The 13,789-nt window shown below is 36.8% G+C and overlaps 1 protein-coding gene across 12 annotated transcripts in view; it reads left to right on the top strand.

Annotated features, from left to right (window-relative positions):
• BTRC (beta-transducin repeat containing E3 ubiquitin protein ligase) overlaps positions 1-13,789 on the top strand; it is a 169,857-nt gene that overhangs the window by 114,899 nt on the left and 41,169 nt on the right. The window contains exon 1 of one of the 12 annotated variants that reach the window (XM_087862772.1): positions 681-1,570. The exons of the other annotated variants lie outside the window; for them this stretch is intronic. The gene's annotated coding sequence lies outside the window, so the exon portion shown is untranslated. Of the gene's footprint in view, positions 1-680; positions 1,571-13,789 lie in introns of those variants that run through there. 12 annotated transcript variants of the gene reach the window in all.

Here is a 13,789-nt window from a genome sequence, read left to right as displayed (position 1 = left end):
CTGGTTCAAGAAACTCCTTTTTATTTCCTAACAGAGCTAGAATTACCAAGTTACCTTAAATTCTACTAATCCCAAATCTCATGAGTAGAGTTCACTTTAGAGAAATTTTCATTAGTCTAGTCCTTTGGAGCTCACCTAATATACCTTTAGTTAAAGTTCTTATGTATGCAACCAATTGAGTCTCTGATGCTACTATAATCCTTTCTAAGTTCCCCATCCCCCCTGATTTTTAAGGATATATTCCTATATAAAGAATTGGAAGGGGCGCCTGGGCGGCTCAGTCAGTTAAGCATCAGCTTTCGGCTCAGGTCATGCATGATCCTGGGGTCCTGGGATCAAGCCCTGCATTGCAGCTCCCTGCCTAGTGGGTAGTCTGCTTCTCCTCTGCCCACCCCCTCATGCATGCTCTCTCACTTTCTCTCTCTCAAATAAAGAAAATCTTAAAAAAAAAAAAAAAAAAGAATTGGAAAATGGCCATTTTTTACTCATGTATCTTCAGGATGGAAGATCTTATCTTTTTTTTCTCTTCCACTTTGTACTCCTCAAGAGTTTGAGGAGGAGAGAGAATATGTTAATATTTATTAAGCCCTATGCTTAGGCACTATAGTGCTAGCTGTGTTATTTATTTAATTATTTATTTATTTATTTATTTATTTATTTATTTATTTATTTATTTATTTATTTTAAGAGTTTATTTATTTGAAAAAGAGCGAGAGAGCACAAGCCGGAGGAGTGGCAGAGGGAGAGGGAGAAGCAGGGTCCCTCTCAGTAGGGAGCCTGAGTCAGGGCTCCATTCCAGGACCCTGGGTTCATGACCTGAGCCGAAGGCAGATGCTTAACCAGTTGAGCCACCCAGGCACCCCAAGAATATGTTAATATTTTTTAAGCTCTATGTTTAGGCACTATAGTGCTAGCTGTGTTATCTGTTTCAAACCTTATGTGAACCTGGTAAGATGGATGCATAGCCCCTATTTTATAGATAAGGAACCTGAAACTTAGAGAAGTTAAGCCTTTTCCCAAGTTTTCACATCCCTAAGTTGTAGGGTCAAGTTTTGAACTCTGATCTCTCTGACTTCAGAGTCCTTCTATACTACACCAGGTTGCCTTTCAAATAGTATTTGGAGGCCCTATATATCTCGCCTACCATTATACTTCCTTCACACTACAAAGCACCTATAGCTTTTCTCCATTTGATTTCTGTAACACTTTGACATCTAGCAAATGTTATTTCTTCATCTCCCCTGTCTCCTCTATTGCTTGTAAGATATGTTGTTCTGACTGAACTGAGCCAAATAGTGTATTCAGAAAACTTAACTATCTCTATTCTAGGCTACCTAGTCAGTAATGCTACTATGTAACTTTAAATGCTTACTCAATAATGATCACTTACCTTATAAACATAGGTCTTTAAAGTATCTAAGATGACCGCATGGCTCCATGCTCCATTGTTCTACATATAAAATGAGTCCAATACAGCCAGCTCAAGGTGGTGACTCACACCTTCCTAATTGTTTTAGAAGTTGTTCTGGAATACAGATCTCATCCTACTGTCTGTGTCAGGATTTACATTGTAAGTATATATTGGCAGTTCTTTTATACCAAAAATTTATTTTTCCTAATTTTTCCTAATTATGCTTGGTTATTAATTTTGTCAATTAAAAAAATACCCCTTAAGGCTTCCAAGCTCAGGCTGTGATTACACTTCAGTAAATATTTTTATATTTGTTTGCATGCTTCTAGATAGATTGGTGATTGCAAAGACATGGTAAGGATATCAGAATTAATAGTTGGACCTTAAAATCCTTATTTCAGAGAAAAGTGAAGAAGCTTAGGAGAGGAATGAGTCGTTATAATGAAACAGGTTCACTGAAAGCAAATGAAAACAAAAAGCAAACATGACTATTAGCATGTACACACACATAGAATCTCCCTGCATGTTCTCTAATGGAAAGAACAGAAGTTTTTGGTAGTTATGATTGCATAAATTTCATGCTCAGACTTATATGTAAGAAGTACTTGCTCATTTGGAGCACTAAGACCATGACAAACAGGAATGTTGAAATTTCTAGAGGAGTGAACTAAATGTAATTATTTTATATGTCAGACATCATTTCTTTAGCTTTATATACATTTTCTTGGAATATCTAATAGCATAAGGAATTTAATTGTAAAGTTTTGTTTTGTTTTTTCAACCTGAGAGCAAGCCAAAAGGGAAATATACAGAGAAAATCGTGTTTAAAAAGAGATGGTTCCTACAGTGTTAACTATGGAGTGTGTAGCGTGACTCTGTAATGGAATATCATGGCAGGGGGTATAATACTGTAAATAAGATGAATATGCCACTTGTGGATTAATGGGCAACCTAAAGAGTGGCTTTATTTACATCTATGTGTGAGGTTCTTTTTCATTTTGTGTATTTTGTTATTCTTGTGATTGGAGTGCTTAGAAACCTGACAGTTTTATTAGGGGACTTAAAAAAAAAATCAGTTTCCTTGAATCTTGCTTTATGTGTTTTTTGGTAGGATTAATATAGTGTCATTTTAGGCTTTACAATTGATAGGTTGAAGAAGTTTTTTTGTTAACTTTTTCTCTGGGTGATGTTTAAGGAAGAGGTGGATTCTGAAATTAAGTCCAAGAAATATAGGTATCATTTATATTTTGTTATGAACACTAAGGAGCAGATACAGGCAGCACATACATCTACATTGCAGTAGATTCCATTTGCGGTGATAACAGTTTTGTGAATGTAGGATGTTTTTGAAAGATTTGGATACTGAATAATGTAAACGATTACATCTAGACTGGGACACTTACAGGAACCATTATCTCAACATTATAACCTGAAAACATGCAATAAGGGTAAATTCTAAGTGAGGGCCTTTTATAACTATTTTTTTGGTATGCACTTTAGGTTGCTGTGGATCGCCAATTAATACTATTATTTAGTGCTCTTAAAACTTCAGTAGTTTGAGACTTAGATTGTTATTTACTCCCTGCTTCCCCTCAGTTGAAAATGTGTAAAACAGGTTCTTTATAAAAAGCAAATGGTATGCAAAAGTAAATTGCCTTCATCGTAGAGTTTGAATGGAACTAATGTTCACTTGCAGAAAGTCGATTCTCAAATTCTATTTGCTGAGTCTAATTGACTTCTAAACAAAAAAAAAAAATTTGTAAAACATATTTTTTAAAGTATTAAGATTGTGTTACCAAATTTGAGAGCCTTTTGCACCATTATTTATTGAATGTTTAGAATGTGCCAATTGCTGTGTTAGGGGTATTACACTCTCACTTAAATCCTCACAACAGTCTCATGAAGCATACAACCCCATTTTGCATACAAAGAAATTAGAACTCAGAGAGATCAACTAACTTGTCCAAGTTATGTTGCAGAACTAGAATTTGAACCCAGACCAGCCCCATAGCCATGTACTTTCAACCACTGTGGTTTGTGAATTTTAGTACATAGAAATTAGGGTGGATGTGTGTGCGGGGGTGGGGGGGGGTGTTAATCTAAAAATGTTCTCTGTGATGCCTATTAAATGTTAGCAATTTACTAACAAGTAGCCAGGATTTGGAAAACACAGAAGTATGCAAATTGGTTGTATAAAATTATGATATAGTAATACATTTTAGGTTTGTAATCTTCTCTTGCGCTTATAGTGTTTTTCCTTTTCAGCATTCCACATGAGATGATAAAATTAAAAATACCTCAATTAGCACCCACAAAAAAGTAAAACTGTTAATTGAACCTTGTAGTCTCCTCTTGCTGTCTGTTAGGTTTTTCTTTGCAGGCTTTGATTGTGTGTAATAAAACTGTTGCTTAATTAATGCCCGGGTTCTGAAGCCTTTGAATGCCACAGAAGAGAGTGAAGTGGAGAAACCAAGAGGCAGCATCAAATAGCTTTTCTGTCATGTTAATTTAGATCTGTCGTACAGGGCTCCCAACAGATACTAGGTGAATTGAAAGAGAAGCAATGGTGAATCCTGTCTCAGCAAGAACACAAGCCATGACTGAGTCTCTGAGTAGGCTAATGAAGAACTGTTTTCAGACAATATTTCACCCCTAGTTTGAGCTGCCGTTGGAATGAACGTGGCTGTGTTCATGTGACCAGCAGATGTGATGCAAAACCAAACTAAATGGTGACGTGGCATCATGGCTTTGTGTTACATACAGGAAAGGTCCAGACTGATGTCCATTGTGTACTGTCATTGGCAGAAAGGTGCTTGTGTGTAACCAGAGCATGAGAGAGAACATCCTACTGACTTGTATTCATTTCTATTTAGAATGCTGAAAAGCAAAATGGTGAAAATCCTCCTTGGAAATTGGTAAAGTCTCCTTTAATTATGGGCACATTTTTTTGAGGAATCCATAGCTTGAAAAGGAAAAAAAAAAAAAGGTTGATAGGAAATATTTGTTTCATATTATCACTAAAAAAAATTGTTTCTTAATTTTAGAATGTAGAGTAATGAATAATACGTAACAGTCTTCACTAAAATGAATTTACTTTTAAGGTGACTCTACATTCTCTTCTTTTTCATTCTTTCATCCTCCCTCCTTTATTCAAGGAACTTATTTATTAGCTGGCTTTATATTTGTATTTTAACAAGAAAGTTGAAAAGCAGTGATTCTCTCAGGGCGGGGAAGATTTGAAATCCAATAATGACAAATGACGTCCCTTTCATTTCTGGCTGCATTCCCAGATGGTCATGTGTATCATAATCATTGAACTTTTAGAGCCTGCTCACATTCTGTCTGGATTGCGTAGGATTACAACATCATATCTAAATTATACTTTCTGGCGATATTTAAAAGTGAAATAGACATTGCTAAGTGGAAGCACTGATAATCATAATTTCCAGTGGTTAAGGTGTCAGTGAAGGAGGGAGTTTACAAGCATGGGAAAAGAGTACAGGCTTCAGTTTGAATAGGTCTCTATTGTCCAGGGGGTTATTTAATGCTAATAAATACTTGTTGTAGAATAGATGGAACTAGGTTAAGTGTTTACAGCCAAACCTTTCTCTTCTTCATTGAAGAGCAAGTTTCTCCTAACACTGACCTACTTTGCTCTTACACGGTACTATAGATACAACGGTTATGCAGCCATGAAGAGAAAAATAAATGAAGACCAGAAGAATTTTTTAGTAGGAAGTGCTTGGTAGTATGTTTCTTTGTTGGTAAGACATAATGTTGCCACAAATCATGAATAAATATTCTGAATTTCCTAATATTATAGCAGTTATAACCATTTTTAAGCCTCCTTTCTAAGTAGATATTTCTCTCCTGGCTTTCTGTATTGTGAACTTTACAAAACTGGCTTAGGCAGCCTATTAATTATTCATATCATAGCAACAATTAAAGCAAATTAAAAATAAAAATCGCCATATTGCATTTAACCGTGGGCAGCGCCAAACTGTGTCAGCTCTGGAAGGGCCTGTGGTATTTCCTAAGTTAAAAGTGCTAGAGGGAGCTCTAACCTTGTTCAGAGTTGTGGCATATGGGAACAATTGTCTGTATGTGGCCATAGGGTCGCAAGTGAAGATAGAGGCTAAGGCTGTTAGGTGGCAAAAATTTAAATCTTTATTAGAACTCCCTGTTTCCTTTATATTAGAAAATAAGGGTTAGGAATGTCTATATGCAATCAAACAGGACTTTATTCACCGTTATCCCTCTTTCTATGAATATAATAATCTCCTTCTAATACAATATCCAGGAGAACCTGAATTTGGCTAAGTGGATTTTCACAAAGTGAACACACCTGAGTAATCACTGAGTTTGTTTGTTTGTTTGTTTATTTTTTAAGAAAAAGAAAGAAGGAAAGAAAAAGAACATTACCAGAAGCCCATTCCTGTCCTCTTTGTCACTCCCCTCCCAAGGGTAACATTATCCTCACTTCTAACATCGTTCCATTAATTTTGCCTGTTTTAAAACCTCGTATAAATAGAATCATACAACACATATTCTTTACTGTCTGACTTATTTCACTCAACATAATGTTTTTGAGAGTCACATTGCATATAGTTGTAATTTTTTAATTTTCATTTATGTGTCATGTTTCCTTACATAAATATACCAAATTTATCCATTTTGCTGTAGATGAACATTTGGGTTGCCTTCAGATTTTGTTATCTACAAAAAAGTTGTTGGTAAATATGAATAAATACATGTATCCTGTTGGGTATGTATCTAGAAGGGGAATTGCAATTTCCAAACTGGAAATTGGTATAAATACCAATTTATTCTCCTGACAGTAGTGAATGAAGGTTATGTTGTTCCTTTTCCCCAATAACCAACACTTGATTCTTGGCTTTTTCATTGTAGCATTCTTACGGTGTATAGCAGAATCACGTTGCAGGTTTCATTTTTTTGTTTTTTTAAATTGTGGTTGAAAAACATAAAATTTACCGTCTTAACCATTTTTTTTAAAAGATTTTATTTATTTGAGAGAGAGAGCAAGAGAGAGCACAAGCAGGATGGAGAGGGAGAAGCAGGCTCCCTGCTGAGCAGGGGTGGAGAGGGAGAAGCAGGCTCCCTGCTGAGCAGGGATCCTAACGCAGGGCTCAACTCTGGGATTGTGACCTGAGCCGACTGAGCCACCAGGCGCCCCAACCATCTTAGCCATTTTTAAGTGTTCAGTTCAGTACTGTTAATTATATGCACACTGTCATGTTGTGTTTTTTTTCATTTAAATTTCCCTTAAAAGTTAAAATTGAGCCTCTTTTTATATGTTGATTGACCATTTAGATGTGAAGTGCCTGTTCAGGTTTTCTGCTCATTTGTCTACTGAGTTTTAGATATTTTTCTTAATGATTTATAAGAGTTCTTTATAAATTCTGGGTACAAAAATCTTTGTTTGATGTATGTGTTGCAAATATTTTCTCCTGTTCTGTGCCTTGTCTTTGCACTTTTGTTAATGATATCAGAGGTTCTTAATTTTAATATAGTCAACTTTATCAGTGTTTGCCATGTTTAGTTAGCATTTTTACATTCTACTTAAATCTGTGCCTACCCCGCTCTCATGAAGATATTCTGTTTTCTTCTAAAATTTTTATTGTTTTACCTTTTACATTTGGATGTACAATCCATTTGATTTTTGTGTTTTGGTATTAGGTAGAAGTAAGAGTTCCTTTTTGTTGTTATGTGATAATTACTTGACCCAGCACTATTTATTAAAATGTGTATTTCCCTCTATACTGCACTGTTTCCTTTGTCATAAATTACAAGACCATATATGTATAGGTCCTTTTTTTTAAAGAAAGATTTTATTTATTTGTCAGAGAGAGAGAGGGGCAAGCAGAGGGAGAAGCAGGCTCCCCGCTGAGCAAGGAGCCCTGTACGGGACTTGATCCGAGGACCCTGGGATCATGACCTGAGCCAAAAGCAGGTGCTTAACCACTGAGCCACCCAGGCGACCCTATGTAAAGGTCTTTGTCAAATCTTGAACTCTGAGAGTAAGCCCTTCAGCTTTGTTGTTATTCTTCAATATTACCTTGATGTTTATTGGCCATTTGCACTTCCATATACATTTTAGAATCAGCTTGTCAATATTTACCCTCTGTTTGCATCACCTAGTATAGCCCTTACACACAGAAGGTCTTTAATATATTTATTTAAATGAGATAACTCAGTACAACCAAAAATTCCCAAAGTTGTAGTTTCCTCTGATTTCACCCAGAGCTTTTGAGCCTGGCTCTACTGGGCTGCGCTTACAATTGAATCACATCTTAAATTTTCGTTTTTTCCTCACAGTTCTGTCCCCGATCATATCAACTAATGGTGGCCAGACAATTTAGCATATTTTAAAATATTCCAATTCATAATTTCCCTTCCTAGGGAATGTGATAGGAGTTGCAGTTAAAACTTTAGCTTCAAAGTTTGGTGGGCAGATCCTGATGCAGCCTGAATTGCCTAGACTGCTTTTATGTACTAGCAAACAATAACAGCTACCTTTATTGAGTGTTTATGTGCCACACCCTATGCTTAGCAGTTACATAATCTCGTTACTCCTTTTAACAACCCTGGGAAGTAGGTGATAGTATTTGTTCCCCTTTGCAGGTGAAAACACTTGAGGCTTTAACCTCAGCTGGGTAACCAGCTCGTTCAAGCCTTTGTACATAGTTTGTACATTGCCGACGCAAGGCTTGGACAAGGCTTTTCTAACACTACCTTTAAAACAGTAAGTTGTTTTACTTAGTCCTTAAGTAGTACCCAGGCTCCTTGTTGTTATCCCTAAGAATGTATCTACCAAAATGTCTTGATTCTGTCTTTTTCCCAGCCTCACCCCATATTGTCACTGCTACTCTCTCGGTCCATGTCCATTCTGATACCAGCCCACTCTTGCAGCCTTCCTTGATTTATAATGTTGGCCTGTTAGATTGTTCACCATCGAAAAATACTATCACCATGGAAGATGTGCTACAAATTCTGTTTGTAATTTCCAGTGAAACTTAATCTTTCAAATGGAAAGTAAGGCTCAGTTCTTTTCCATATTCATTTTTTATTACAGCAGCTAATATGCCACCTTGACCTTGAGGACGCTTGATGGCCTTTGGAATCTGAAAGAAAAAGGTCTCTAAGATACAGCAAGCTGTGGGCTATAATGCTGAACATTAAGCTGATAGAGAACAGCCATCTGAGCACGAGCACTATACCCTTGATAAAGCATTAAGAAGATCCCAGTAGGTTTTTCATATCTATTTGCAGACTCTTCATGTAGCCCTACTATTTTGATTTGGCCCTAAATAAGACAAGTTGGTGTATTAAACTGATGCAATTTTTTGCTAATGCATGAAGGGGTTTTTAATAGAGAGATACATTCATTTATTGACATTTTTCTAGAGAACCATTCCTTAAATACTGGGAACCATGGAGAGAGGTGGATGGAGGAAATGAGAGTAAATACGAAAGAAATAAGTTATATTAAGACACAGAAAACTTCCAAGATGACATTATTAGGCCTTCAGTCTTTAGTGTCAGCCCTAAGAAAGGTTATCACTTTTAAAGTGTTAATTTCTTAATTATGGAATATTTTAGCATTTAGAAAAGTGAGAGAATAATAATGTTACCTGTGTACCTGTCACTCAGAATGATAGCATTTCTTTACATTAAAAATTCAACCATTTTAGAAAAGGTTGACTTATTCTTCGGATTCTGGAATATAATGCTTGTCCAAATAATATTAGGAAAATATTTCTCTTTTCACTTGAGGGGCACACTTAAATTCTAGTATGTTAGTTTTTTTTGTTTTTGTTTTTGTTTTTTTAAGATTTTATTTATTTATTTGACAGAGACAGCCAGCGAGAGAGGGAACACAAGCAGGGGGAGTGGGAGAGGAAGAAGCAGGCTCCTAGCGGAGGAGCCTGATGTGGGGCTCAATCCCAGCATGCCGGGATCGTGCCCTGAGGCGAAGGCAGACGCTTAACGACTGCACCACCCAGGCGCCCCTCTAGTATGTTAGTTTTTAAGTAAGAAAATATGAAGAATGAACCTCTATTTTTAAATTTATTTACTCAGCTCTATTTTAATTTCCCATGGAACTGAATCATATAGACTCAAAATACAAAAGCCTGACTGAGCCTCAGATTAGCCCATCCACCCACTCATTTTACAGGTGTGGTCCCATGACAGTAGAAACTTAACCCGTGATTACATAGCATTAGTGATAGGGCTGGTCCATCATGCTGTTCACTTTGCTGTGGGCCTGTTTATGTCTGTCAACTATAAGAAAACTTTTCATAATGGTTTGTTTCCAGAGTATCAATGTTCAGTATGTATTCCTTAAACAGAAACTAAAAATAGAGTAACTTCAGAACATTTGATACAGAAAAATTTCATGAGAAAAAGTTGGTACCCTTGAGTTACATGTTTATAGTGTTCCATGTGAGCTTAAGCTGCACCCAGCTGAAGTCAAAAAGTTGGGTAGTAAACCAGGAAATATCTTTATAGAAACCATTTCGTGCTTTAAGAAGGGCCAAGTTCTGCAAAGAAAGGATATGATTTCTGTTTCTAAATCAAGTACAAAAACATTATGAAGTAACTGTCTTCTTGATTTTCATTTCTTACTGATTTCATTTTCATCTCCCACCTCTACCCGCAACAAATACACACACAAAATCCCTGGAGGAAGTTTGTCCTGTTCTGAAAAAAAATATTGTGACCCTCTTTCCTCAGAAACATCAAAAATGTACATTCTCTGGCCCACAAAAATCCCATAAAAATAGTGCCCTTGGGGTGGAAGTTAAATAACCTTGAAACAAAATCACACAGGAATAGTTTTTCTGCCAGTTTTTTTTGTTTTGTTTTGTTGTGTTTTGTTTTGTTTTTTTGGAAGGCGGGGAGAGGGGGCAGAGGGAAAGGGAAGAAGAGAATCCTAAGCAGGCTCCACGTCCAGCACAGAGCCCGATACTGGGCTCAGTCTCACGACCCTGAAATCATGACCTCGGCCGTTAAGAGTTGGTCGCTTAACCGACTGAGCCACCCAGATGCCCCTTTCTGCCAGTTTTTGAGAGGTAGGAGGGTGCGTGCGGATGACAGCTGGAATTTCAGTCTAGTTTCAGCGCCAGCTCTGTCTTTGCTGATCATTAAAACAAAGTACAAAGTCTGAAGGAAGCAAAATGTGCTCCGTACACAGGATGTTAGCTCTTTCTTAGAAACCGGTAAAGTGGATTTTAGAAATTAGAGTAATGCATTGAGAGTCTTGTTACCATTCTAATAATTTCCTTATTGCTCTTCCCTCACTAAATTGGAGTGTTATGGGAATGTTTTGGCAATTGCTCTGAAAGATTAAAAATGAAAAAATATCAAGGTGCACATGTCTTTTATTTCATATTGTAGAACTTATTTCAAGGTCTTACCTTTTGCTCTTCTCTTTCTCTCCATTAAATTTAATGAAAACATCAACCTAATGGCAATCACCATTCCTTTTGGAACTTCAGTCTTACTTTGAGTCTTGGGTTTTTACACAGCAGTATTTTACGTATTTTACTACACAAAAACATTGAAACGAAACTTAGAAAACAAAGGATTAAAGATTGTCACGTTGGAGTACTTATGGACAAAGTGTCATTGTACTGATTGTCCCATCCTTGTTGGTGAGACAGGGGGACTCCAAATATGTTTTACTGTTGTACTCCCCAAAAGCAGTATCTACTCTTTCAATTAGTTTGGATTAAAAATTCAGTTTACCAAATATTTTTGAGCTGCTGTTACATAGATATAAAGGGCTTACGTCAAAATTTCTGTCCTTTGGAGTTTAAAATCTAGTGTGAAAGTGAAGATTTCTGGACATAAAATGTTTGTAAAAGGGAAGAAGATTGTATTTGATAAAGCATTAAGCTAATTACAATCAGCAACTAAGTGTATTACAGTCCTCTCTAGTTATTGAAAACATAATAACAGCCCATGTCCTTACTATGTACCAGGTACTCTTCTAAATGTCTTTACATGTATTATTTTATTTTTAATCCTAACATTAACCCCTCCAGGTAAGTACTAAAAGAATCACCTTTTTACAAATGAGGAAATTAAGGCACAGATTGATTAAGTAATTTACCTAAGATCACACATTGAGTAAATGGTAGAGCTGGGATAGAATCAGTGCCAAATTATGATGTCATTTTTTATGATATTCCATTGCATAAACATAAATTCCTTCCAAATGACATTTGAACTAGCTTCAGTGTGGCACTTGTGGTCTTGGTGCTCATGTAAAACACTTTCGGCTGTGGAAAATGTATTTATCCATCTGTACAAAGCAGTCCTGGTCTTTTACATTTAGTCTTAGTCATTGACCTGGAGTTTTAGTGTCATTAAAAAGAGGAAGGGCCAAAATTTCATTTTAGAAAAACTGTTCACTTTACATAACAACGGCATTTTGAAATTTAGTCTGAACTCAACTAACTTATGTGAATCTGAGCAAGTTATTTTGATCACTTCTGCTAAAAAACAGATGCTGCATCCAAACTAAGCTGCTCCTGGATAAATTAAGAAAACAATTACCCAAGTATTCCAGAGAGAAATGTCTTTAGTCCCTTGATGCTCCAAGGGTTATTAAAGTTTTACCTGCAGATAACCAAGACTTCCAGAAGTTACAAGTCATTTACTTCACTCACTGCAGCTAAGAGAGGCCTGTGCTGCTGCCTCATAGGATTATTTCTTGCTGCATTTAACATGCATTAACAAGCATTTGGAAAGAGTTGAATTTCTTCTGGAAAGCTGAGTTGGCTTCTTAAGATCCTATCCCCCCCCAAAAAAAACCTTGTATTTTCCTAATCCAGGTTTTAGATATACCTTCTCAAAGGCTTTCTTCAAGAGCAAGTTTTACCAACTCATTGAGACCTTTTTATTGGACACAAAAATGTAAGGATTAGAGCACAAAGAGGAGGAGGGTGGTTTTTTTTTCTTTCCTTTTTAAAAGCTGGCTATGTTTTTCCCATGTACTTTTTAATTGTGCTGTAAGTGTGTCTCTGTTTTCCTCTGGCAGCCAATGCTTCCATCATTCCCTGTTATTTATGGTAGAACTTAACTTTCTAATGCTAAAATAAAGGGAGGATGTAAGGGGGAAGTTGGGGAGAAGACTCTTGTTTTAAACTTTCTCCATCACAGAAATTATATTTTGGTAATATTAACATTATTTAACATTCAGATGAGCAACCTCTATCTGAGGAAGTTTACAGAAAGAGCAACCAGATTCCAGACAATTAAACTTTATTACTCTGCCTGAAATGTTAAGTAGTGGTTTAGGAAAATGGTTTTTCATCTCCTCTCCCTCTTGATGTTTATTGTTTATTGTGTGGGAGAGGACCTGTTTGTCAAGCGAGCATATGGCAGGTGAACTTGGGAATGCTAAGGCCCTTTTGCATTTGGTTACATTAATTCTTGTCCCCCTCATCTCTCTCCCTCCCTACTTACATCCCCATCTCTTCCCTAGCCCCTCATCTTTCTCCCCCTTCCCATCTCTCCCTACCCCTGCTTATCTCTCCCAGATCTTTTAGGTCCCTCACCTACCCCCTCCCAAGTGCCCAACTCCCTCCTCTCCCCCATCCCCAGGCACTTTTGTCATTCCTTGCCCTTCTCTCCTATCCTTCCTCTCCCCCTTCTCTCACACCCTTCTCTCTTCCCCCCCTTCCCTTTCCTCCAACCCTCTCCCCTCCTGTCTCCTTTTTCCTCCTCTTCCTCCTCTTCTCTCTCCTCTTCTCCACAGTCACAGCGATCTGTAATTCTGTGTCCTCCAGGATCAGATCTTGACTTCTCTGAGGCATGGCAAAGAAGATAAATTTTGCCTGCTCTGATTTATTTGACGTTACAGACAAAAAAAAGTCCTCTAGATGGCACAGAAACATCCTCTTCCCCTATACATCCAATAATTGACTAGTATATATTTTTTAAAGACCAGAAAGTTACATACCCATCAAAATGTAAATATTCTTTATTTGTTGATTGTGGAAATTATGGGCAATTTTTATGTTCTTTATGCATCTATGTTTTTCATACTGTCTGAAGTGTGTCTATTACAAATGCTGTTTTTTAAAAACAAATCAATCTTTCTCTGCTTGACCCCACTAGGTCCTTATTTAATGAAAAGAAAAACAAAACAAAATGAAGAATCAGATTTGACCCTCTAGCAAGTATGAATTTGGTTTGCTATTTTGATGTTTAGTTTTCCGAATCCTTTTAACTTTCAAAACTGTGGCCCCTTGGACTGTGGCATGAAGCCTTCAGCTATCAGCACTATCCTAGCACATAACGGGTGTTAAATACAGTCTCACAAGTTAGGCTTAACTCTAATCCTAC

Source organism: Ursus americanus, chromosome 6 (genome assembly GCF_024610735.1).
Source record: "Ursus americanus isolate L20-20 chromosome 6, mUrsAme1.1.p, whole genome shotgun sequence".
Lineage (NCBI taxonomy): Eukaryota > Metazoa > Chordata > Mammalia > Carnivora > Ursidae > Ursus > Ursus americanus.
Note: the sequence above shows the minus strand (reverse complement) of the source record. Positions and strands in the feature narration are given on the sequence as shown.